Source organism: Varanus komodoensis, unplaced genomic scaffold, assembly GCF_004798865.1.
Source record: "Varanus komodoensis strain SLA01 unplaced genomic scaffold, ASM479886v1 scaffold4, whole genome shotgun sequence".
Lineage (NCBI taxonomy): Eukaryota > Metazoa > Chordata > Lepidosauria > Squamata > Varanidae > Varanus > Varanus komodoensis.
In genome coordinates this window covers 36,631,211-36,656,289 of record NW_025335941.1, presented here as the reverse complement: position 1 = coordinate 36,656,289, position 25,079 = coordinate 36,631,211, and the positions used below count along the sequence as shown (strand labels likewise).

General features: G+C 39.0%; 1 protein-coding gene across 4 annotated transcripts in view; it reads right to left on the bottom strand.

Moving 5' to 3' along the window:
- COL8A1 (collagen type VIII alpha 1 chain) overlaps positions 1-25,079 on the bottom strand; it is a 132,338-nt gene that overhangs the window by 95,105 nt on the left and 12,154 nt on the right. The window contains exon 2 of one of the 4 annotated variants that reach the window (XM_044442029.1): positions 4,664-4,803. The exons of the other annotated variants lie outside the window; for them this stretch is intronic. The gene's annotated coding sequence lies outside the window, so the exon portion shown is untranslated. The remainder of the gene's footprint in view (positions 1-4,663; positions 4,804-25,079) is intronic. 4 annotated transcript variants of the gene reach the window in all.

Genomic DNA, 25,079 nt, shown 5'->3' with positions numbered 1-25,079 from the left:
ATTGAAAACAAACAAACAAACAAACAAACATTTATTTATTATATTTCTAAACTACCTAATAGCTAATGTTGTATACCACCCAGAGAGTTTTTTGTACACTGCCAGAGAGCTTTGACTATTGGTGTGTGTGCGTGTGTGTGCATGTGCGTGCATAGAAATAAATAAATAATACTCTTTGGGTGGATTACAAACAGTTCTTGAAACGCCCATAGACATGTTAAAAATATAATGTCCAATACAAATATCTAAAAGAGTAAAATATAATTTTAATTCAGAATGACAACACAAGAATCAATTAAAAAACTATAAACATCTAGAAGTAATCTAGATTTACTAGATCTTAGTGAATCTAATATCTGGGGGTGTTTTTATCATGTGCATTTTAGAAAATCTAGCACATAGTAGGATTTTAAAAGGTTTAAAACTGATAAAAATGTAAAGATATATTCTCTAAACAAATCCTAGTGATAGGTGACCATTCCTGGATCACTTCATTCCAGAAATAATTTGGAGAACCTTAGAATATTAGCTCAAAATTCTCCAGACATGTAGCAAAATAACCCAGATGACTGATTAGTTCCAGACTAAACTGAACCTTGTTGAGAAGTGGGCAACAGGCCAATCCTTCATGGGGCCTTCTGGCTGGAAGGAACACACAGTGGTGGAAGCATCCAATGTAGCCATTGAATTTTTAAGGGACATGTCATTGCCTCTAATCCCACACTACTAAATAAGTTGGGTCCCATTGAACTCCATAGGACCTATGTCTAAGTAAACAGAAGTTCTGTAAGCCCCAAGGTAGGTAGAAAAGCAGGATTATTTTAGAAACATGCAAGAGCCATGACAAAACAGCATAAAAATCAGCTGTGGGACAAAAACTTAAAACTAGACTCCTACAGTCAATGGGAATAATACATTTTTTTCTTATTCTTTTTTAGAGCAATTCTCACTTTTTAACTAGACAACAGATGGGCCAAGTGTTGGGTAGTTTAAAAAAAAAGCAAATAAAAACACATCTGGTCACACAGAGTTTGGTCTTTGAAGATGGAAGAAAGAACAAAGGTAAAATTATGCATGAACAGGCTGAGTTATAAACTTTTGAATCATTAAAATTGCTAATAAACATGATGATACAATCTCTGGACAGTTATAAAAGGGGGTTTCTGGAGGCAGGTCTACATATTTTGTGCTGAAGCAATGAATCCATAGTTTGGTAAGCTATAATCTAAACTTGAGTTTTAATGTTACTTAAGGGGCTGGGGGCACATGGATGGTCTTAGTTCACAAATATTCAGAGACAACCATCTCCTGCTGCACATAAGGACCCCTTCTGAGCAGATGATCAGCAACATTTGAGGGAATCACCTGTCTGGAAGGAGGAGGAAATAGTCCAAGGATGTCTATAGCAGGCAATATCAAGTGCAGGGATCCTGGCTCTGTGCAAACAGCAGAGCGGCTCCTTGCTTCAGGCTCAAAGGAGAAAGTTAGCGTTTACTTAGGAACATGCCCAACCCTTCTCTTTGTGAGCTTCCAGACCGAACCAATTACATGAGCAATGAGAGGCTAAATGGACACAACTTGGCGCCCGCCAGATCTGTTGGACTAGCACCCCCACCTTGGCAAGCTGTCATGCGCCAAAGCTGTCCTGACTAAGGCAGAGCAGTATTCCCACCTCTGGCCAAGTCACAGATGCTGCAGCTGCACATCCCACTCCATGGCATTGTGGAAGGTTTTGTAAGTCGCCCTGAGGCTCTTTGCAAATGGGGCGGCATAGAAATGTTTTAAATAAATACAAATAAATAAATAAGGTAAAGCATAGGCAATGCACCAGATCTTCATGCATGGAATGCACTCCTCACATCATCATGTGTTACACAAACACTCTCACAGAAGAGGTTCCTCTCAGTGTTGTCCAATTCCTCCACTGCCCACATCCCTAATGTTAGCACCAGTCTATGTTTGAAGGTAACAGTGCAGATTTCCCTCTGAATTATTCCACCCCCAGGAATTCAAGGAGTTTCTATAGGTCAGATGGGGAAACTCTGTGGCCAGATTAGGCCTGTTTTCCCAGTTGTAATGTATGGCTGTGAGAGTTGGACCATACGGAAGGCTGAGTTCTGACGAACTGACACTTGTGACTTGGCACTTTTGAATGAGAAGACTCCTGAGAGTCCCTTGGACTACAAAGAGATCAGATCAGTCAATCCAAAAGGAAATCAACCCTAACTGTTCTTTAGAATGACAGATACTGAAGCTGAAGCTCAAATACTTTGGCCACCTAATGAGAAGAAGAAAGGACTCATTGGAAAAGACCTGATGCTGGGAATGATTGAAGGCAAAAGGAGAAGAGGACAGCAGAGGTTGAGGTGGCTGGATGGAGTTGGGTGAGATCTGGGAACCAGCAGAGGATGGGGAACCTGAAGTGCTGTGATCCATGGGGTCTGAAGAGTTGGGCACAACGTTGCAACTGAATACACACATACTAGAGCTTCCCCATGGTAGCCTGTTTCACAAAGTGAAACAGACCAAACCTACCCCTCAGGCATGGGCTTGTTCGCTTCTGCCATTAGTTGGCAACAAATGCAGGAGTAGATCCTGGTGGCTCCAATGGAGCAGTGCATCTATCCTGGAGTGTAATTGAACCTTTCTGAGGAGCTATCCATGGTGCCAAACCTTGCATTTGGGCAGGTTAGGGATAGGGTTTAGCATCATTAGTAGATCCTTTAAAGTTCAGACTAAAATTCAGAGTAGACTCAGCACTCCATTGGCTTTGGTGCTACCAGTCTCCACCATTTGCTGGAGGTCTTCCTCTATAGCCCTACTAAATGAAATTTTCCTATACATGTCATGAAGGGAAATGCTTTCTAGCCAGAAATCAGGATATTTGTTCAAGGTCAGAATCCGGCTTTTTTCAATCACTTGGAGTCAATGCAAGGTTCACAGACATTCATTCAGCAGAAATATAAATTCTGAGGAAGGCCTGTTTCCTTTTAGAAAGAAAAAGCATGTCTGTCTGCATAGACAGCATATGTGCTGTGACTTTCCTTGCTAGATCCCTCCAACTTGACTGAATCTTATAATGAATACCAGGTGCCATGGCAGAGTTAGGGGAACAAGAAGTGGGGGGAGCAGAAAGAGAGTGAGATTGAGAAGGAGAGAGAGGGAGACGGGATCTTGGAGAGACACCTGTGAATCATCAAAACTTTTCCCTGAATAAATTTCATTAGAGTTATGATAGTGTTTCATACTAATATTATCTTTTTCTCTTTGGTCTTATCAGTAATGCTGGAACAACTGGGAAAGTGTGTGTATGTGAAGACCAGCAGTCCAAAGATGAGATATCAATGCATAGCATAATACTTTTCCAACTCTGTATGTTCAGTATCAGGAACTGGTTGTTCAACCTTCACAAAATGTCCTTGAAGATTCATTTTTAATTAATTAATTTATGTTTACATTTTGGCCTTTGAAAATGTACTATTGTCTTAGTATCTTTTGAAACCATGGAGGTTTGAAACCACCGAAAACAAAGACAAAGCCATGGAGTGGCTACACTCAGAAGTGAGTGTTTATGAAGCTTCCGGAGAACTTGTACAAAACGTATTGTATTCTTATAGTACATTTTTATCTCATTCTCTCTCCAATTAGTCCTGGGTGGTGTCCATGTTTCCTCCCCCTCATTTTATCCTCACAACAATTTTGAGAAGTAGGTTAGCTTGAGAGAAATAGTGATTAATCAAAAGTGATTCAGTGAGATTCATGACTGAGTGGAGATTTATATCTGTAACTCTACGTACTCGTCCAACACTCCAACAACTGCAACACATTGTTTCCTACCTCTGCTCTACCCTAGGAATGTAATGACTCTGCTTTAATCGAGTTCTCATCACATTTGACATAACTATGAGACAAGAATTTTGCACTGTTCTTTTTCCTCTTCTTGTGGACAGAGCAAGTGAATTATTGCAGTAAGCAAGGTCAAATTTTATAACAATATCAATACCGCTTATCAAAGAACAACTACATAACTACATATCTTGCTCCTATATGATTGAAATATAAAGTAGTCCCTGCTCACTGGCATATAAGAAAATAAATGTGATTATTCTGATTCTCATGACAAATACTCTGCATAATAGCAATACCTGGAATAGACAATTCTGTCGATTTTATTCCTCTCCATTTTAACGGAAAAACTAATTACCATAATAAAGCGAGACACCTTTTTGGGCCTGTTGCATCTGGCAAGCCATATATCTGTAATTTTAAAAAAATACCTGGAGTGATATGTGTGGGAACTAGATTCTCCAAGGGTGACAAATCACACACATTAGCAACTGAACATTTGAAAGGCAATGAGAAGATACTGGTATCTTAGGTAAAATTAAGTGGCTGCATTCAAATGTTATTTCCCCTGATTATCCAAGTTATGGTTTACAACACAAAATAACTCAGTACAGGTGTGAGCCTCCCCCCTTCTTTAAAAAACACTTCCTGATGCCTAGGGATGGCATCCTGCAGCCCACAGAGGTCATATAAGGTACCCTTCAGCATCCCACTGTAGCTCACAACTATCCCCTCCCCTGCTATAGGTGCAGCTGCCCATGGGCATAGCTGTCCTCTGAGTCCAGTCTGCTGCATTCTGCTGTGGTCCCCTACATACTTTCAGCTGTTGCACCAAGTGGATCAGGTCTTCCTTTCCATTGCACTGATTGCTGCTGTAGAACTTATCAATTGTGCAGAGGAAGAGTCTGAGGTTCAGTCCCTGGTGTCTCCGGAGTGATCAGGAACTTTGGAAAATAGCTGCCAGGAAAAACCAAGCTAGTTGGAGCAATGATCTTACTCAAAATAAGGCAAACTCCAAGGTTCTTATCCTTTTATTATTTTAAACAGGGAGATCTCACCATGGGGTTATAGATCACCTTCCTCGGTCAGCCACTGTCATCAGAGTGCACATCAAGGGCAGGCATGGTTGGGTGCCTGCTAAGAGCCCTCCCCTCAGCAGGGACCCAGTGACAAGGGTTCCCAGGGGTTGCTGGGTTGCTGCTCTTCCTACCATCATGAGCTGCTTGTTCAGTTGCATCTCACTCTGGCCCTGGTGATGGGAAGGAGGAGCAATAGAGGCCCACTTGCCCATCAGCTCAGTGCTTGCCAGGTAAATAAATGGTACCAGTGATGAGAAAATAGAAGGGGACTAACAGCAGCTGTTGACAAGGGAAGGGAGAAAGTAGCTGGACTGAGGGAGGGGTCCTCACTCTTAGAAACCTGAAGCCTGTAGTGGCTACTCTTGTGAGTAAATCCTATTCTTCGAAGCACATACATCCCATTCTTTCCTGCCCCTACAAGCTTTATATCTCCACTGTCTCATCTCTACCTGGCCTCTTTGCATGTGGTATCGTAGGTAGGAACCCATTGCTTCCAGATGTTGTGGGACTCAAATTCCCATCATCATGGCAAGTGGGCAGGAATCACAAGAGTTGTATTCAGACTTCTGTATGGCTAACCTTGAATTTTCCTTCTTCAACAGGTGCACTCAGCCATCTGTTCTCTGATGTCTCCCCAGTATTCTTTTGTTTGGATGATAAAATCAGTGGCAGTTAGCAACAAGGATTGCTATCCCAGAACGTCCTCCTCCTAGAAGTGGATTTGCTTGACACTTTACTAGCTCCATTGCAGCTTAACTCTTTGAAAACAGGAGCTCCTTCTTTTCTTTTTCCACTCTGAACATCTGTACCTCCAGCTGTTTTGCATGTCCCCTTGACTAATATAAAAATGAGCGTTGGCCATATGCAGTATAGAAGCCTAAATACGTACATGTGTGTTTATTATTTTGGTTTCTTTTTAAACGGAAAGTGCTGGAGTGTTTTGTTTTGTTTTTTAAAAGATTGATAACACCTGTGTTGGGGCACGCATGGCCACTAGCCTGCATTAGGGGATCCTGAAGCAGTCCTATTGATTAAAGACAGGCCATACGCTATTAGAATGCTTCATATAACTTTCACCAGTCTTCATTATATGTCGTTAAATTATTTGTTCTACATTGGTCCAGCATGATGAATGATTTCTTCTTAGCATTCCTTGGGTACAAAATTGCATTTTATTAACTGTTTTTAAAAAGAATGTGGCTCTGAATATATTTCTATGGCTTACTGTCTCTGCACAGTTGTAAAAATATGTTTTCAATTACTCTTAAAACCCTTGATTCAACCAAGTTTGAGAAACTCAAGATGTATTTTGCTTTTTCTCTTCCTTCCTTTTCTTTCTTTTCACTGCCCACCAAACATAGAATGAATTTTAGCTCTGCAAAAACAAACTCAATAAAAAAAAAGCCATAGAAACCCACCAACCCACCAAAGTAGCATTCAGATAGGAATGCAAAATGTAACAAGAAATAGTAAGAAGAGAAAGCAAATAAGTCTCATGTACCATCTTCAGACCAATTCATTTCAGTTCAAATGATGGTATGTAAAACAGACATGGGAAAGTCTGAAGGAAATATTATTAAGTCATCAAAAACAAACACATAAACCATGCAAATTGTGTTTACTTTTTAATAAAGTTCTACAGACCACTTCAAACATCTTTTGACTTTAACTGGCACATATTTAGGAATGAACGAACTTTCCTATTCCATTCTTCCATTATTCTCTAGGTTTGCTCTGCCTCACTTTTCCACTGTGTATGATTTCTGTTTTAAATAGGAGAATTTCTAAAATTCTATCTGACATTGGATGATACAGAGATTTGCTGAGCTTTCTATTCCTTCAGATCATTTATATATCTCCCCATATCCATGATAATGCATATGAACACATCAGTGAAAACAGTGTAATTTTGATGTGGTTGTAAATATGATCGCATCAAGATTTTTCCTTGCAGCATTTTACTGATGAGTCCATTAGAAATATGAAAATGTTTCATTTGGTTCACATTTTTAAGTACGTCCAGACTCAAGTGCAGGTCAAATTACAGATACTGTTCAATTTTTCACTTCTCAAAATTTTTGAAACAACTCTCAGCTCAAACAGATTACCAAAATGCTTTTTAAAATGCATGGTTTAGGAACAACTATGTAGAACAACATAAATGTCTATAGCACATATATAAATGCGTATGGCAACTGTATTTCGAGGCATAAACATCTGCATTTCAATGTATACAAAATGTGGATTTTGTGTATTTTATGGGAAAGTGTTGAAAATAATATGAATGTCTGCATAGTTTTTACTGTGTAAATGGATACAGGACAGAGTGGGCTTATGATGAATACATGTGAAACTCACATGGACTGAAAGCAGAAAATCCCATCACCTATGTTTTTCTGCACAGCAGTAAAATGCCACACATTTTTCTTTTATTCCTTTTCCCCCTTCTCTTTTTGAAGTATTTTTTTCAATGTAGGCACATGCATTTGTAAAGTATGTGCATTTAGGATGAAAATGGAAACAGTAGCAAATTGTGTTATTCCATATCAGCCTATTAAGTCAATATGGGATTTTATCATCCAATGCCAACTTAATAGGAAAGAAGGCCTGAAAAATAATCAATCACTGTACTTTACTGAATCTCCAGGGAAAGCAAGCCCTACAGTGGTGAGAAAGATATCAAGAATGCTTCTTTTCATGTAATTAACATTATAATCTGGCACAGTTTTAATCTAGAACATAAGTGAGAAAAGAGTTGCTAAAGTGACCTCTCCCAACCTGGTGCCCTTCAAACTACAAGTCTCAGCATTTCTGGAAATGCTGGTGAAGTATGATAGGAGTTGGTCCAAAATATCTGCATGCTGGAATGGGTCTTGGGAAATCTGGGTTCTGGTTTCCACTCACTGGCTGACTTTGGGCGAATCAGTCACACTCAGAGTAATCTACCTCACAGGGTTGGTGTGAGGCTAAATTGGAGGAGGAATGTTATGTAAGCCATCTTGAGTTTCTTGCAGGGAGGGAGGTGAGATGTAAATTGAATAAATAAATAATCAAATAAATGCTTTATGACCATTGTACCAGTTACAGTGACGTTTCCAAAGAGTTTTCTGTTAGTTGATTGTTCTCTAGGGAATATTTGGTCTTCTTTTTGTTCTCTAATTCATTCATTCATTCATTCATTCATTCATTCAAAATTTCTATATGCAACCCAATACTAGAGTCTCTGGAAGGCTTACAAAAAACAAAATAACATACCAAAAAAGAATGCCTGTTCCTTTCATTGGTCAAACATATGGCACATTGGTGAATAACTATTTCTTCTCTCCAGAAACTCCAGGGAAGGGCAGTTGCACAGAAAGAAAAAGGATCCCTAATAGAAGCCCAGCAATCTCTCCAATCTCTCTCCCTGTACTGGAGTTCAGTGTGTGTGTGCGCACACGTGTGTGTGCAGGAAGTAGGAACAGGGAAAGCACACAGGGCAGTCTATTTAAAGCCATCATAATGTCATAAAGCAAAATATGCCTCTTTAACAGTTGCGCTACTACAGGTGTTTCTCCCCTTGTTACAAGACTCTGAGAAGCTATTCCACAATAAGACTTTGTGCTGGAAAACAATTAACATTTAAATGGTTGATCTCAGTTCAAAGTGAATGTGTGTGGTTTATCAGACACAAGACTGGATTGCAGCTAATATGTTTGAGGGCTTCTTTTTTCCCCCCAAGTGAAAAGCAGCTGACAGATCCAAAATGTGCACTCATGGAAACATTTTTCCATTCTTGCTTTTCCAAAAACTAAAAGTTCAAAGCGTAACTACATCTTGTTATGAAAAAATATATTTGCTATAAGAGACTTGGACAAAGACCTGAGTCTATGTAATTGGCCTACGGGTGGTGGGTGAGAGGATGGCAGAGATGTTACTTGTCAAAAAAAGGATGCAAAGCAAATACATTCATTGGAACCAGATTTTACATCGTTTTCCCCAAAGATCTAACTTATGTTCCAGAAAGGAACCATTATTATGTTCTAAAGACTAGGCTGCTGGTATTTAACATTGGCTTACATTAAAAAATTAAATGTACAGTTGATCTACAGGAAAAAAATATGGAACATAATGGATCAGATCCACAGGTCCTTTCCATTCATGAAAGAAGTCCTTCAATTGGAGGAATTTCACCCTGAGGAAGGGTACAACATCTGGGATTGTTTAGCTTAGAAAAAGAAGAGTAAGGGAAGCCATGGCAGAAATGTACAAAATTATGCATAGTGAGGAGAAAGTGAAAAGGGGCATGTCTTTCTCCCTCTCCCATAATATTTGAACCCAGCATCATTCCATGAAGCTGACTGGTGAGAACTTCAGGCAGATAAAAGGAAGCACTTCTTCTCTCAGTACATAGTTAAATTATGGAATTCACTTCCACAAGATGTGATGGCTGCTGATGTGAAAGGTTTTAAAAATTGGACAAATTCATGAATATGGCTGTCAATGACTACTGGTCCTGATAGTTATATAAGACTGCTGTGTTCCATGATTGGAGCTGTGCATACAACCAAGTGTCTGACTCAGGTTTAAAAATCTCAGCAAATGATTGGGTAAAAATGCCTTGTCACAATGTTTTTGGAAAACAGTAGTACAGAATTTATCAGGTGCAATATTTTCATCTGTTTTTCTGAAAAGCAACATTTACTTTAACAGAAAGTTGGATGGATGAATAAATTTGTTCATTTCACAAGTTCTCATTTTTTCCAGTCTTAAGTTTAATTGAAATTTATTTTCTTAGCAAACTGTTTTCACACTCATTTATATTTGATGAAAGAATGACATAATTTTAAATGTGTAAGCAGACCTTTATCCATTAGGGATACCAGGGCAAGATACAAAACATTTAAAAGAAAAGCAAAAACAAATCCTCATACAATTTTTGTACACATTTTCCATAATGCATATATTTTATGTATTTTTTGAGAGGCATTTTCTGTAGGTACTTTTCTAGCATAATAAAATTTAAATAATCTTTTCAGTAATATATGAATTCCAGCAGAAAAATTATAAATGTGTGAATTTCAAATGAGAAGTGAATTACGGTTTACAGATCAGTCCGAAACTGCAAAATTAGGAAAGTTTGCATTAGAATAAATTTAAATCTTATTTCTCTAGTGAGATGCAGATATTCAACAGAATTGCAACATTTTCCTCCTTATCTGTGTACAGCCATAACATGAGGAATTTGCATAGTGTTACTTTTATCAAGTTCTAAATCTAAAATTAAATATTCAGATATTTAAACAAATCTAAACTGAGAAAGTGTATTATCTGCATCTTTGTTTGAGAAAGAGACATACATTCATATATTAGGTTTCTATATGTCCTCACCTTTGTTTATAGGGATTATTGCACTATAATCAGATCCAAATACCGAGTCAAAACAGAGTAATAGTTATAAAAACAACAACAACAAGGAACTCCTCTGCCTCTTATTTATCTGAAAATGAAGTATCTATGCAAAATGCTGCACTGGAAAATAATACTCAAATCCATGTCATGTAGATGACCAAATTCTGCCATCAGTTTCTGGAAAGCTGCTAGAATAGAGAATCTAATAAAGAAGATGTTTGAAGCAACTGAAGAACACCAAAAGCATATAGTACAGGAATCTGCTGGGCCAAGGCACCAGACTAAATGAGCCCTGTGCGTGTTCTGTGGCATTAGCGTTGTGAGCCAGCTCTGTGTATTGTTGTCAGCACGGCTTCTGCTTTTTGTAAAGCAGCACTTCCCCACTTTTAAGTCCCGTAGCAAAATTTAAGCATTGGAATATATTTTGTATTTAAGAAGAAAGTTTGCAGTTTAAACCATATTTTGTGGTTTTAAGCTGATGGGCAACTGACTTCTTCACAGGCAAAGTAAATTTACAAACATGTTTGATGTTTCCAAAATATCCTGTTATCGCTTGTGTAGGCTCCTGATATAACTTAAAGCACCAGTTTCTAGATTCTCTCCTGGAGAACTTGAAGTTCTACAAAAGTCTATCAGGAGATTTTCAGTTGGAAGCTCAGTAACGGTTGCAAATCTTTCCTGAAGGTCAATGTGTTCATCACTCAGGGCTGGCCCAAGGTATTTTGTCACCTCTGGTGAGGATCAAGATTGGTCACCTTCTTCCATGTACAGAAGATGAGGTGTCTAGTGACTGAATCTTATTTGAGTTGCTTCCTGGTGTCTTCCACTGCACTAGAAAGTAGCAGACTAGGCTAGAGACAATACAGCAGGCCAGGTGACATGCCTAGTTCTGTCTCCAGTCTTTTCTAATATACATCTGCCACCTGAGACAGCCACCTCACCCTGGCATTGGATTGTTTCTAAAATGCTACCACAGAATGGCATTGGGTTCTAGGGTGGACTCTTCCAATCACATGAAATTAACAGTCCTAGACAGTATCTTGAGTGTGTGCCTCAAACATATGTCTTGGCACTCTTTGCAGGACATGGGCATTCTTTGGCACATATGTGAGAAGTTCCTCAGCACCCATATCAATGTGGGAAGTGCTATCACCAGTCTCAAGCAAAAATGCTTGCGTGGTCTTTAACACACTTTAAAATGAAAGCGAGTGGGTGCACAGCATGCTGAAATAGTTCAGCTGCATGTTAATGCATCCTCTGTTTTGTAAATATGTGAGGAAGGAGTGAAGAAACTTCCTCCACTTTCTAGATACCGTGCAAAATTGTCCTGGCAAAGGCAACAGTATTTCTAATTTCAATTGTATTTTTCATCACAAAACCACAGAATAAACTTAGCTGTCCAAAGCTGTGAGGAGACAAGGTACAGCTGAACTTGAGGGATTATGTAGCCCAGGCTAAACGATCAACAACAGCTTAGCTGGAGCTACTCGGTTAACTGATTTGTAAATACATTTACTCAAATGCAATTACATCACATTTTAAATGATTTCTGCTCCAGTAAAATTAACAGCTTTAGGTATTACAGAGCAGTGAAGTCATGAGCAAGTTGCAGTGGTCTGGATAAATTGGAACAGAAATGATAGGCAGACTTTCTTTGCTGCAGGCATGAACTACTGGAAGGTGTCCCACAAGCGCTTCAGCAACAGAACCTGGCAAAAGTGGTGGGTACAGAAGGTATCATTTGCATACTGTAGACAGAAAGCCCTTTCCAGGGGATTTCAGAAGCTGAGAGCTGAACGTCAGCATGTTAATTCAAACCCTGCCTGCCCCTTGGAAGGGGCAGATTTGGTGACAAGCTGCTGAAGGTCTTAAATCCTGCCGAAAGAGTGTGTTACATTGCATGAGGCTGCGTGCTTTTCCGGGACAAAATCCAGTATGTCTAAAGTGTTCTAATCTATGTTCCAGCCATACTTCATGATACTTCTAAACATGAAAGTGCAGCAACAATATTATTTATTTATTTAGATTTTTATACACAACCCCATGCCCATACGTTCTGCACAATTGATGAGAGATTCAAACCAACAATCATTAATATTTCAAAATTTAAACTTTAAAATAGTTTAAAACAAGCATTTTAAATAAGACTAACCTGGAAACTAATCTGGGAAGGCCTGTCAGAAGGGATACATCTTTAACTCCCTCCTAAAGGTAACAGTCTGGGATATCGGACTTGTCTCTCCCAGGAGGCCATGCCACAGTTTAGGGGCAACCATTGAGACAGTCCTCTGGGTAGCAGACATTAATCTTACAGAGACAAACTTCAGAAGATTATCCCCAGAGGACCTTAATGGGTGAGGCAGAATATATGGGCAAAGCCACTGCTGAAGGTATTTTGGACCTGAGCCATGAAGGGCTTTAAAGGTAAAGCTATACATCATTTGAGAAAGAGAAAGTTTTGCTGGTGTCTGCCACTCATTTAAAAGAGCTATGATGCACACACTTAAGGAATAAGTAATAAGGGACCACACAGAATCCACACAGCTTCAATAAACCACACCTTTTTAAAAGTTTTATGCAATATCAGGAGTGTTATTGTTTTTAAAAGTGTGTGTTCCTTGGCCTTGTGGGGGTTAAGCATCCAAGAAGCACAGTTCCTCTAAACTATTAAGAAAAATAACCTGACATTAAATCTAAATATTCCCTTTATTATTAACTGAGGAATTATTTAAACCCTCTTTGGGCATTCGAAAGAGGTTAAGAGCAGTGCACGAGGAGAGGGAGTGCTCTAGCCCTGCCTCTCCCTTCTACCATGTTATTAACTCTGTATATGACAAAGGATGACTGTTCAAAGAAGAGAGGTGTATGGGAGCTATCTATGTGAGCCAGAACACAGGATTCTTAGCGCTTTTTTGGGAAATGCCTGTACAGAGCATCTATTGCAAGGCAGCCTTTCTCATTTCATGAAGTATATCAAACTAGCACCTGTGACATGCACATCATCATAGGTTACCATTCTACAATACTTAGGACAAGTTATATGTTACCTGAAGGTATAGCTAGCTCTAAATTAAGCACAGGGCCCTTGATCTGGACTGGGAGCTTATCATGAGCTTTAACTTTTTGTGCCCTTCTTTTGTGGATTAGCGTTCCCTCCCTTGCATCTCTAATTTTCATTGCCAAAAAGTGCTCAATCTGCTAGAAAGGATCTATATTTTACAATATACATTCTGTTGACTGTTTGGGAGTTAAGGAACCTGGCTGACATACTGCAAAATACTCAGAGATCTACCAGTAGATCCCAATCTACCTTTTCCCAACCCTAGCCTAAGGATATAATAACTCTACAGGATGACTGCTCTTCATGTTGGCCAGCCACATCTAGGAAGTCCAAACCTAGAACATGGAAGCAACAGCTCCGTTGTTGTCCTGGGGACTAAGTCAGAGGCATATTGCCTCAAAATCTTGTGGATCTGTTGCTAATAATCACAGACAGATATGCCCTGAATTTACCTAGCCCCTTTAAAAGCAATATAAATCAATGACCATCACTACATCTTGTGGTAGTGAATTCCATAAGTTAATTATGTGTGAAATAGAACTCAGTTGGAATGCACTGGAATATCTTTCCTGATTCTACTGCCAATATGTCTCATTGTTTTCCATTTATTTGGCCCCGACTTTGCACTTCAGTCCATACCAAATTTCTTTGTTAAAAAAGGCAAGGAAATGTGTTTCACTCAGAAATGCATACATTAAACAATCACTAAATACTGCTATAATATGCATAAATCTCCTTCTAAAAAAGACTTATAGCTCTATTACTTCCAGGATGTACTGTAGGATTTGAGAATGTTAGGGTCATGTAGGATGTGCACTAAAACGATTCAGATAAAATGTATATGCATATCTCTGTGTCTTATTTGAGGAATACAAAATATTAGCAGCTATTTAGCACTATAAAATATAGTGTTACATTCTGTTAGTTAGCTTAGTAACTCCTTCACAATATTTAGGCAATTATACAAGAATGCCCCTCAACCTGAGGATGTATGGCTGTTTATGTAATTATTGCATTTTTAATCCCACTCCTTATCCAAATTGTTTGAGACACAGCTTTTAGCATTCTCTGCCACTCCTCCCTCACCATAACAAGCCAGTGGATATTAGTTTGAGAGACTGGGATTGACCTAATCTCCATGAGTGAACAGGGTTTTGAAACCCTGAAGAAGAAACAAAGTTCCCTTGTAAGGCTGTGGCAAATGTTCTAATGCATTGATTGATTGCATGAAAGTACCTTGGCTAGGGAAGCTTAATTTTTCCACCAAATTTCCATCACAGGTATTTGCTGCTGCTACTTGAGGATCATGTTTCCCATCGCCTATTACTTCAGTATCCTCCACAGCTGATGTCTCCAAGTCAGAAAGAACATAAGTACAATGTCGTCAGAATTACCATGAAGCTATATGTGTTGATGTCACAAATCTAGTTCAGATGCGGAAATGAATCTTCACTCTTGCTCTGAATGGGTTTCAGGAGGGAGCTGGCCTCTGAACATTTTTGTACCTGTTCAAAGCCTTCACATAGAAACCAACATATTTTGCAGAGATTTTTCACCCATGTTGGAAAACACACGCTGTGGTTTTAGCTCATCCTGGCTGACCAATCTCTTAAGGTGGACAAGGGATATTTGCACAACCCTGTTGCCAGAAGACTACTACAGAAAGGAATAGATAGAACTGAGAACAGCATTACATCGTTTGCCAATGTTTCTGGCTTACCTATTGGCATCTGGGCTTTTTCTTGGCAAGCTCAGGAAACTACATTTATCTGGCATGTCATGTTTTGCCCATGCCTAGGCTTTCCATTTACTTCTGGGGAACAAGTATAGACTTGTGGTTAAGGAACTAGGACAGGAATTAACTATCTGGTTTGTGTCTTTCGAGGTGGTAGAGTTTTCCAAAGTCCTTAGCCAAGTCAGTGAAGCTGGGATGCTCCAGAAAGCTCCAATTTGAACACTGGGACAAATCTTCTCAAGCACTCATCTACAGGCATCACAAAGAGAAGTGATATTTCTACCAAATCTGGGGTCTAAATCTTGGATCTTCCTTTCCACATTTCTCTTCGCTCATTTCTGAACAATCAAGCTAAGATGATGTTCCATGCCTGCATCATTTGGTGAAAACATAATGCAGCCACTCTGTCAGTTTTGTTTAAATAAAAATCTACCAGCCCACATTTTTAGTAGTCCACATACAACTGTGTTTCATAGGCAGCTTGAGTAAAGAATCCTGCATCATGTTGCCCAATTTGAATTGTTACTTGCCCGAGGCAAGTGACTCACTAAAAGCCAGTATATTATATAATCACCAGCAAAGGGAATTCCTGAAGATGATTTGTGGTTTTATTTAAAATCTCAACATTCATTTAAAATTTTTGCAATAGAAATGGGATAGTCCATTTAATGTGTCCATTTAAAAATTCAGGAACCTAGGAAAAAAAGCCTACCTCCATTATGATATTGTAAAATAAAATGTATTTAATATGAATACATATGAAGATGGATAAAATGAAGATGAGGAGGACCATGTAAGCTGCCTTGTGTTCTTTGCTAGAAAAGAACAGGTAGAATATAAAAGTAATAATAAAATAAAAATCGATACAAAATGCATTCTTTAAAAAATAGAATTTTGATAATGATGATCAACAACTTTTCTTCTAAAATATACATAATGTGCATTAATGTGAATTAATTTCATAGTAACTGACTTCCACCTCATGACAAGCCACTTGTGCAAGCTGCTGTCATGGACAAAAGCAGGCTGCCTGCAGAACACACAAAAACTGGCTCAATACAGACAGTAGTGTGGTTATCACTCCTCCATGGATGTTCCTGTGGCTTCTGATAACATTTGCCATCCACCATAGTTAGGAAGGATCATGCCATAGTGCTCCATATTGTTAACACAATTGGGTGTGGCTAGAATAACACATAGGCACACAAACTACCTGATCACTTGCCAAATTCCAGAGAAGACTGTTGTGGCAAAAATTACAAAAGAGCCCATGATCCCTCAAACCCTAATAAATCTACTGTAGCATGAGCTTTGACGTGCAAGAGTGCACTTCATCAGGGCCAGGATGGACCACATGGGTGAGCATCACATGTGTTATCAGGAACAATGTGGAAGCATTTCTTAAACCAAAAATCCTTTCCTGAAGCTAATCAAGTGCTGGGCTCAGTCCTGGGTCACAAAGCTACTCCTGTCCTATGGCCAGAACCTGCTGTTTCAGGAACTAGCATGCCCTACCACTAGCAGTTATACTCTACATGATAGATATACTTTTGCAGAACATTCTGTAGGTGTAATTCATGCCTCCATGGGGAACCTTCTCTCTACTGCTGAAAGAGCACCTCTGCGCCATCCTAAACTCCTCCAGCAGACAGATTACTAGGTACAGGTTGCTTTCATATCCATCATGCCCTAATTACCTTTTCCAGGAACAGGTACCATTCTTCAGCTTAAATTACAATTTACATATTTTGTGGATACCAGATAGTAAATCCCAGATATTTTCAATAGAACAAGTGCAAATCAAATTTGGCCAAAACTGAATCTAACTCAACATATGAACCTTCATTAAATTCATAGGTCTGGTGCAGCCTTGACTTCAGATGCCCCTTCCCTCCTTCATGTGTGTGAACAGGAAATTAAAAATGCCCACTTTCACTAGAACTAAGCACATTTCCCTGTGATCTTTCAGAGAACTGTGGTTTGTTTTTACTTTAGTTGGTTAAAATGAACTGAGATCAAAATGTGATGAGCTATCCTGGTTTGTTAGCAAAGTAAATCCTTGTGGTTTGGACTATGAAGCCTTACAGCTCCTTGCATAAGCTTAGGACTGGAAACTTCAATGCCACACACATTTTGATTTTATTCGAAGCTCGGGCAATCCTTATCACAAGAGAAGAGGAAAATTGCAGTTCTGCACAACACTTTTCCTCCAAGAGGCAGAGCCCACAGACACAGCTGTAACTACATTTGACTCAACAGACAGTTATTTCAAAATCATGCGTGCTTCAGGTTATAGCCAGTCATTCACATTGACAGGTTGGACATTCTTGCTATGGCAAAATATTCTTGTTTTGCAATAGGAAGGAACTGCCACCCATCTTACCTGACTCCAAGCCATCCCATTTTATATCCCTGTGGTAGAACTCCTAAAAATGAGTGAGCGGCCTCAAATTCCTTCAGTGCCGGTAATCGAAAGTGAAGAAAGCTCCCTCCTGTTCAACACTGGTTGACGCACATGGTGGGTTGGCAGAAGGCCACCAAACTCTATCAAGATACATAGTGGGATGTTTCTGGGAAAATGTGTGCCTCCCATGTCTGTGTCTCCTAAGGTAATCCACTGTATACTTTGGGGAGAGGGAAAGCTTTTCTATACACTTCTCAGACAAAGCTGCAATATTTAATGGGGAGTTCTTTAGTGAAAAAAGTCCTTTTTTCTGAGGTCATGGCCCCTTTGAAGATAGAATTATGATTTATTACTTATGAAAAATCAAAGGTTCAGTTTTGGTCCAAATTATTTCAGAATACTCATTTTAAAATATTGCCTGGGTTTTTATTCAGGCATGCACTGACTAATAAAGACATTTTTGGAACAACTAAAACATGATAGACTTATTTCAAAAGTCCAAATTCACATTCTCTGCAGCAAACAATGTGAATGCTACTATGGTACATTTCTTTCAGTGGCCAAGTGGAAAGGAGCAATGAGTTGTGCTTTATAAACGTGCTTTATAAAAATTGGATGCCAGTGGAAGGCGCTGGCTTAACTGTTCTAAAGTGGAATTGAAATAAATTTAGCTGAAGATAGTCCCAAGTAACAAGCTGCAGTTTAATTGGGCTGTAAATTATTCAATGTATGTTCCTCCTTATCAGAACTTCTTCTTGATAATGGATGCTGTAGTGTTGAAATACTTGAGAGGAGGAGGATACAAAAGTATAAAGTATTCCATCTGGCAAGTTGATACTTAACTAAGGACTAAAATTCTTCTATTGGATTTTGGATTTGGGGAACAAACTAGATCCTCATTAAGTCTATTTTCTGCAGAATGACAGCATCCCAAGCCCCTGAGTTTCCCAAAATGGCCTTTCCTTTTCATTTGGTGGGTTCTTGGCTCATGTGCACTCTTTCTCCACATGAAAAAATTAGAGACGGTAAATGCTTTTAGCTAAAATCTGGCATATATGATATTTTGGCCCCACTCCTTTTGCCTTTGGCTTTCCTTGTTTGCTCTCTGCCTTGCCCACCACACCAATATAGTCTTTGAGAACGTCAACAAAGTGGAATTTGAGCTTCATTCTGAAAGAAGTTCAGACTCCTGATTTCCTGCCATGCACACAGTGAAGATTGGATTATCCCCTTTGTTTCTTAAAAGTTAAATGCAAACCTATCTAAAGGACAAGAGGATGAATTTGAAATCTGAAAGAGCTCCTTCACAAATAGCTAGAGTGACATCAGAGTGATTTAGCCGCAGTTCATGGGTCCACTTAAATTGCATTTCCTCTTGATCAGTTTCCAGTTCTATGGGAAACATGAATACAGTTGGCCTGCTCCTGTACTTGCATTATTATTTACACATAGCTTGAAGCTTCAACATTCCAATATTAAAGGAACCAGCACTGAAAGTATTTATCATTTTCCGACTCCTAATCTTGATATACATTTTCAAATATACTTGTGTAGATTCACTTAAATATGGATTGTGTATTTTCTGAGAATCCCAGCAAAGAAGTCAGTTGGCATATTTATTTCAGTATTATTAAACCATCACCACAAAAATAAATTCCCATAGAACATTTTCCGCTTGTTTGCAATTGAGGCAAAGAGCCAAATTCTATCCTTCTGTCTGTTTGATAGGTCACAACTTTTAATGGAACTGGAATAAGGGTATAAAATCAAGATGATGAGAACTGAAGAACAAAACTGGAATCAAGTGTGTGGCACTGAAAACAGATATTTTCCTAAAGTTTCTACAGAATATGATTGATGATGTTTAGTTTAAGATAACTGAAGATGGTAGAACCCACGGAATGTCTATTTTAAACTTAATAAATTAAACGAAGAAGGAATTTTAGGAAAAACTAGCTTAAGGTATTTTTAAAAATGAATAAAACCCTTGCCAGAGATTCAGTAGACCAGAGAGATCAGCAAGCTGTTAGATCACCAGGATAAAGGTAGGAAACTCAAAAATCAGCGATGAAGCAAAGAAGCTGAATGAATGGGATTTAGTCAAGAATTCGAAAGGAAAGCCATTGGAATTAATGAACTAATGCAAAGGAGCTGAACCTCTTCCAGCCTTTGGGCTGAATTCCATTTCAGAGAAGCTCTCAAGGGTTGCATTCCAGCCATGGGTGAGTCCAAAGGCAAAAGGGGATGGGGCCCCAAATACCAGCATATTTTAGCTTAAAGCTGCTAGTAATTAAGCCTTATGTGAGGCATTCATCCTTTTGGAATGGAAGGGAGGGGAGATGACTCCAAAGTTTTGCTCCAATGGAGCAAAGCTCAGGGAACCAAGGTTCAATTTGATGCCACAAAGTACTTCTTGACAGTTAAGACTCCTACGGTATGGAATGGGCCTCCACGGGAGGTGGCTGAAGCCCCATCTGTCAGGGTGTTCAAGGACAGGCTGGACATGCACACAGTAGGCATGTCATGAGCAGAGCCGGCTGGGGCCAGGGATTGGACTAGATGTCCAGGGAGACCCCTTCTGACTCACTCTGTTTCTAAAGCTGGGAAACCACTAAACAATAGGTCATGGGGGTAGATGGTGGGACCAAGGGGAAGTGTGTGGCTTTTTGAGAAAACTCAGAAAGGAATATTCCATTTGATTTGGCTGTTGAGCTTAAGGGTCTGTACCCCGGACACATATCTCCAATATGTAACCAGCCATTAATATTTACTGCTATACTTTAAAAATAAAGAGCTGCTTTCTCAACACCAATATGGAATATAGGCCACAAAGTCTGTCATAGAAACTATGTTTCAGTGGTCCAGATTTCAGCAGTTTGCAGCAAATGTGTTCAGTTCTTAAGTAAATTTGCATTCAGTTGCTGAAATATCAATACTTTGAGAGGACACAGACCATCCAGTACTGAAAGATATGTCCATGAAGACCATTTCTGTTGTAAAGAAAATAAGTTGTTTCACATTCTTAGAGAAACTTACATATATAAGGGAGGCAGAAGCATCATGAAATCCACATGATGAGTGTCTGCAGCTGCCATTTTGTAAGCAACATTTCTTTGAATAGTATGCTTATGTCTGCCCAGTAATGGCAATGATAGTACCAGGGTGGCTACTTTGATAGCATGAAAAGGGAAGACAAAAGATGCCATCAATTTTGTATAAAACTTGCAAGTGTGAATGTATATGTAGAGAAGACAATTTAGATACTAGATAATAATCATACTTTCAAAAAAAATAAAATCTTTCTCTCTACAGTGTACGACTGTGACCAGGTGTGCACATGCTGTTGAAGGGCTACATCAAAGTCCATCCCTTCCTTCCGATGGCTCTGTATCTTTGTATCAGTCTTGGTCTGGACAGTCCTTCAACAAAGGACACCTTCAAGTAGAGGATGTCCTCTGCCAGCTCTCCAGAATAAAGGTCTATCCGCTGTAAAATAGGAAACCTGGCCATGCTATATATAACCCCTAAACTTGGGCAAGTAATGGCATATCACATAGGAAAGCAAGAAATTTCTACCACCAGGCCATCTGCTTCAACTATTCTGTTATAATAATGGACTCTAGATTAGTTGCTACCTCTCAAGAGGGAAATCAAGGAGTTGTTACGAGTAGCTTGTTGAAAGGGCCCATTCAATGTGCTGCAGCTGCCAACAGAGAAAACAAAATACAAGATCCAAGGGACAAAGCATGAACCATAAACCACTCCTATATAAATCCAGTGCTGAAAACATTAACATGCATATGCGGTAGGTGTAGCACAACCTTACTAATCAGCTATTAGTACAAGTATTAGATCTACTAAATCTTTTCACACTAACTTCCTGGATAAGGAGAGCAAAACGATGGCTATGGATGCCACGGGATACACAGAATGTTGTTTTGGTTACCAGTAGGGTGGCCAAGTGACCTTTTTAAGAGAGGATAGTTCTCTATATTTACAGCTGCCCTGTCCAATTCTAGTTGTTCCATAAGAATTTTTGCCTTAGTCACTTGGTCACAGCCCTTTGCACCATGGTGAAATGTGTTTCTATTTAAATGATCTTGATTATTTCTAAATTAGCATTGATGCATATGAATCAGCACATAGAAATTACATGCAAATTGCTATTCTCTTTGCCCTGATTTTTGATGACACATGTCTTCTTTTTTGTCAATTCATTCTGGTGACCCTAATTACCAGGAAAGAGAAATGTCTAATAAATTAGGAACATTTTTGGCCTTCCAGAGCTCTCTGTCATTAGAGCATCTTTCTGCTGCTGAACTCAGTACAGTTGTGGAAAAGTTGTGTACTGAATGATCCACACACAAGCACAGATATAGCGGTTTTCATCTTACTGGATGCTTGTAGCACTGGGAATGAAGTTTACAGGCTTAGCAAGGCATGCTATTGGTCACCCAGACAGTAAACCAGAGCAGAAAACAGGACCGCAGTGCACACTCAGGAGAAAGACTGGGTGCATTTAACACGTCTATCTCATACCCCTTCATCAGATTCAGAACTGAGCAACTTCTGAGTGGTTAAATGATATTGAACTAACTAGTAGTAAATGGCAACAGATAGAAGAAATTATCTTAAAATGATTTCCTGGATGTAGACAACAAGGTGAATGATTGTGAATGCCTTGGAGTCAACAAAAGATTGAGAACAGTACCCAGAATGGGCTGGTATGGAGTGAGGTACTTTTCCACTTCTTTTCAAGAGGTTTAACAAGAGTTCCATTCACGGGCTGGGAACTCTAACAAAGACTATTCAGCACACATTTAATTGCTACGAGTCAATGGGAGAAGTTACCCAAGTAGAATTATTTTAAACCTGCTGTAGAAATATACTTTAAGAGGGGATGGATACTGTTCAGTAACATTGCTTAAGGAATTAAAACAGTTGTACTGGCATTGATTTTTTGCTTGTAAACAAATAATTAACCATGTTCAAGCATTCCAGAGATCATGAGATGCTCAAAGTGGGTAATGGGACAGGGCACGCCACCAGCCCTCCAGGAGCACTGTCAGGTCCTCCACCCTTCTCTGGTGCATTGCCCCCTTCAGTTCAGGTTTGCTGCATTGATTCAGCTATGTCTGAACAGGAGCTCTGTTGCATTTGCTTTCATTTAAAGCATTTGCTTTCAAATGCTTTGCATTTGCTCTCTACATGATTGGGACCCCTGATAAGACAGAGTCCCTGAGTGTGTACGAAGTTCTCTATATATTATCATAGAACAGGAGAGCTGAAAGGGGCTCATTGAATCACGATCCAGCCACAACTCACTGCAGGACTCCAGGTTAAAGCAAGTTGAACAAATGGCTGTTCAGCTACAGTTTGAATGTCTCTGGTGTGGCAGAGACCACAGCCTCCCTAGATCATTGGTTCCCTTGTCATACTGCTCGAACAGTCAGGGCATTTTTCCTGATGTTCAATCAGAATCTGAATTCCTGTAAATTGAGCCTAATATTCTGTGTTCTGCACTCTGGGATGATCAAGATGAGATCATGGTCCTCCTCTGTGTAACAACCTCTCAAATACTTGAAGAGTCCTATTATACCCCGCACCCCACCCCAGTGTTCTCTTCTCAGGGCTAACTATGCTCAGTTCTTCCTTTCTCCCCATATGACTTTAATTCCAGTCTGTTGATCATCTTTGTTGTCCTCCTCTAAACGTTTTCCAGTTTGTATCTTTCTTAAATGGTGGTGACTAGAACTGGACAGCAGCCGGTGCACAAAATGAGGCCTAACCAGTGCTGAGTAGATGGGAATTAGTATGTCACATCACTTGGAAGTGTTAGTTCTCTTAATACAACCCAAAACAGTGTTTGGCTTTTTTTTCCAGCCATATCACATTGTTGACTTATAGTCTGTGATCTACAACAGTTCCAAGATCCTTCTTACTTGTAGTATTGTTGTGCGAAGTATCCCCCTTCTTGTAACTATGTATTTGGTTTCTTCTTCCTAGGTGCAGAACCTGACATTTGTTCATATTAAATTTCATTCTGTGGTTTCCAAGAGTAGGATTCCAGTTCAAGATGACAAAGACTGTACTGATGCAGTTGAATCCAACACGTCCAGAGATATAGGGGAAGAGCCAATTCTCACAGTGCCATCCCAGAACCCACTTTTAGTCCTCATCTGTTCTCTTGAGTGCTAAATAGGGCTAATGTGTTGGTCTTAGAAGGGCAGAGAACATAAAGCTGACCCACCAATTGATATATCCCATATTCAAGGGAATTCTCTTGAGGTTGATCAACCATTTGGTGTATCCCATTTACAAAGCTCTCACATTATATCACACTTATGAAAATACCATTTCAGGGAACTATTAGACATAAAAATGTGCTGTTGTTTGGTTTTTATCTTGTATGTAGGCTTGAGAAGACTTTATCTTTAGAGAGGGCCTGAAAACAATTTTAAGCAATTTTAAAGTGCCAATAAATTCTGTTCTATAATTTAATATACTAAATGAGGATGTAAGCTGTGGTGTTGTGGGGAGTTATGTGTTTTTATAATTATTTGAACTGTGAGACATGTTGGAACTCCTTAGACTAATAGATTAGGAGACAAATACCTGTCTATAACAAAAATAAACAAATATTTTGGCTCAACAGCGTTGTCTCCCATTGAACTTTAGAAGAATTCCATTGCTTTGAATGTCAGCAGCAACCCATCTTCTTTTGATATAATTAGCAACTGCAAATTACCACACCCATTTATTATGTTCTACTGATACTAGCATGTAGGTCTGAGTAAGAAATAGATTTTCAGTTCCAGGAGTTATGACAAAATTTTGATTTCTTTTTATCTGTGAGGAATTGATCTTTTAAGAGTTTGGTGAAGGGTGATATACATAGATATACTCCCAAAATTTCAGAAACATTTGAGATGAAACATTCCATTATGGCTTTTTTAAAAAGTGGGTAAATGTTTTATTTTGTTTAGACATTTCAGGGACATTTTGTTTTGACTTGCTGAAACAAAATGTTTTGACTCAACACTCATTGGTTTAAAACAGCCCTAAAGACTACATTTTTTGGAATATGTTCAACTAATAACTATTTCAAGACACCATTAGAAGAATCACTCAGCACATCATCAAAGTCTTAAAGAGTTGCAATCTCAGTCAATATAAGCTTTTGCCTGGAGGCTGCACACACACACCGGCCTGCAAATAATCAGGGAAATTCATTTACTTCAGTCTTAAGGATCCTTCATACATACAGACTTTTTACCACTTGGCTTCCGTAACAATAGGTAACTTCAGCAATTTGCTCTAGGTAGCAACATAGCCTGCTTCAAAGCAATGGCTAAGATAATTTATTACATATATGCAAGAACTAGTCTAACTTTATTCTGATTCCACTGTAGCAAGATAAAAATATCGTAAAAACATACAGAATTCTGACGTTATGAAAAGCTTTTTAAAGTTCCATCAATTCCAGTGGGAAAATTAAGCATGTGCTTTCATTTCTTCTAATGAAATCACTGGGCCAAAATGTTTTTATCTTTGTCTGGATTA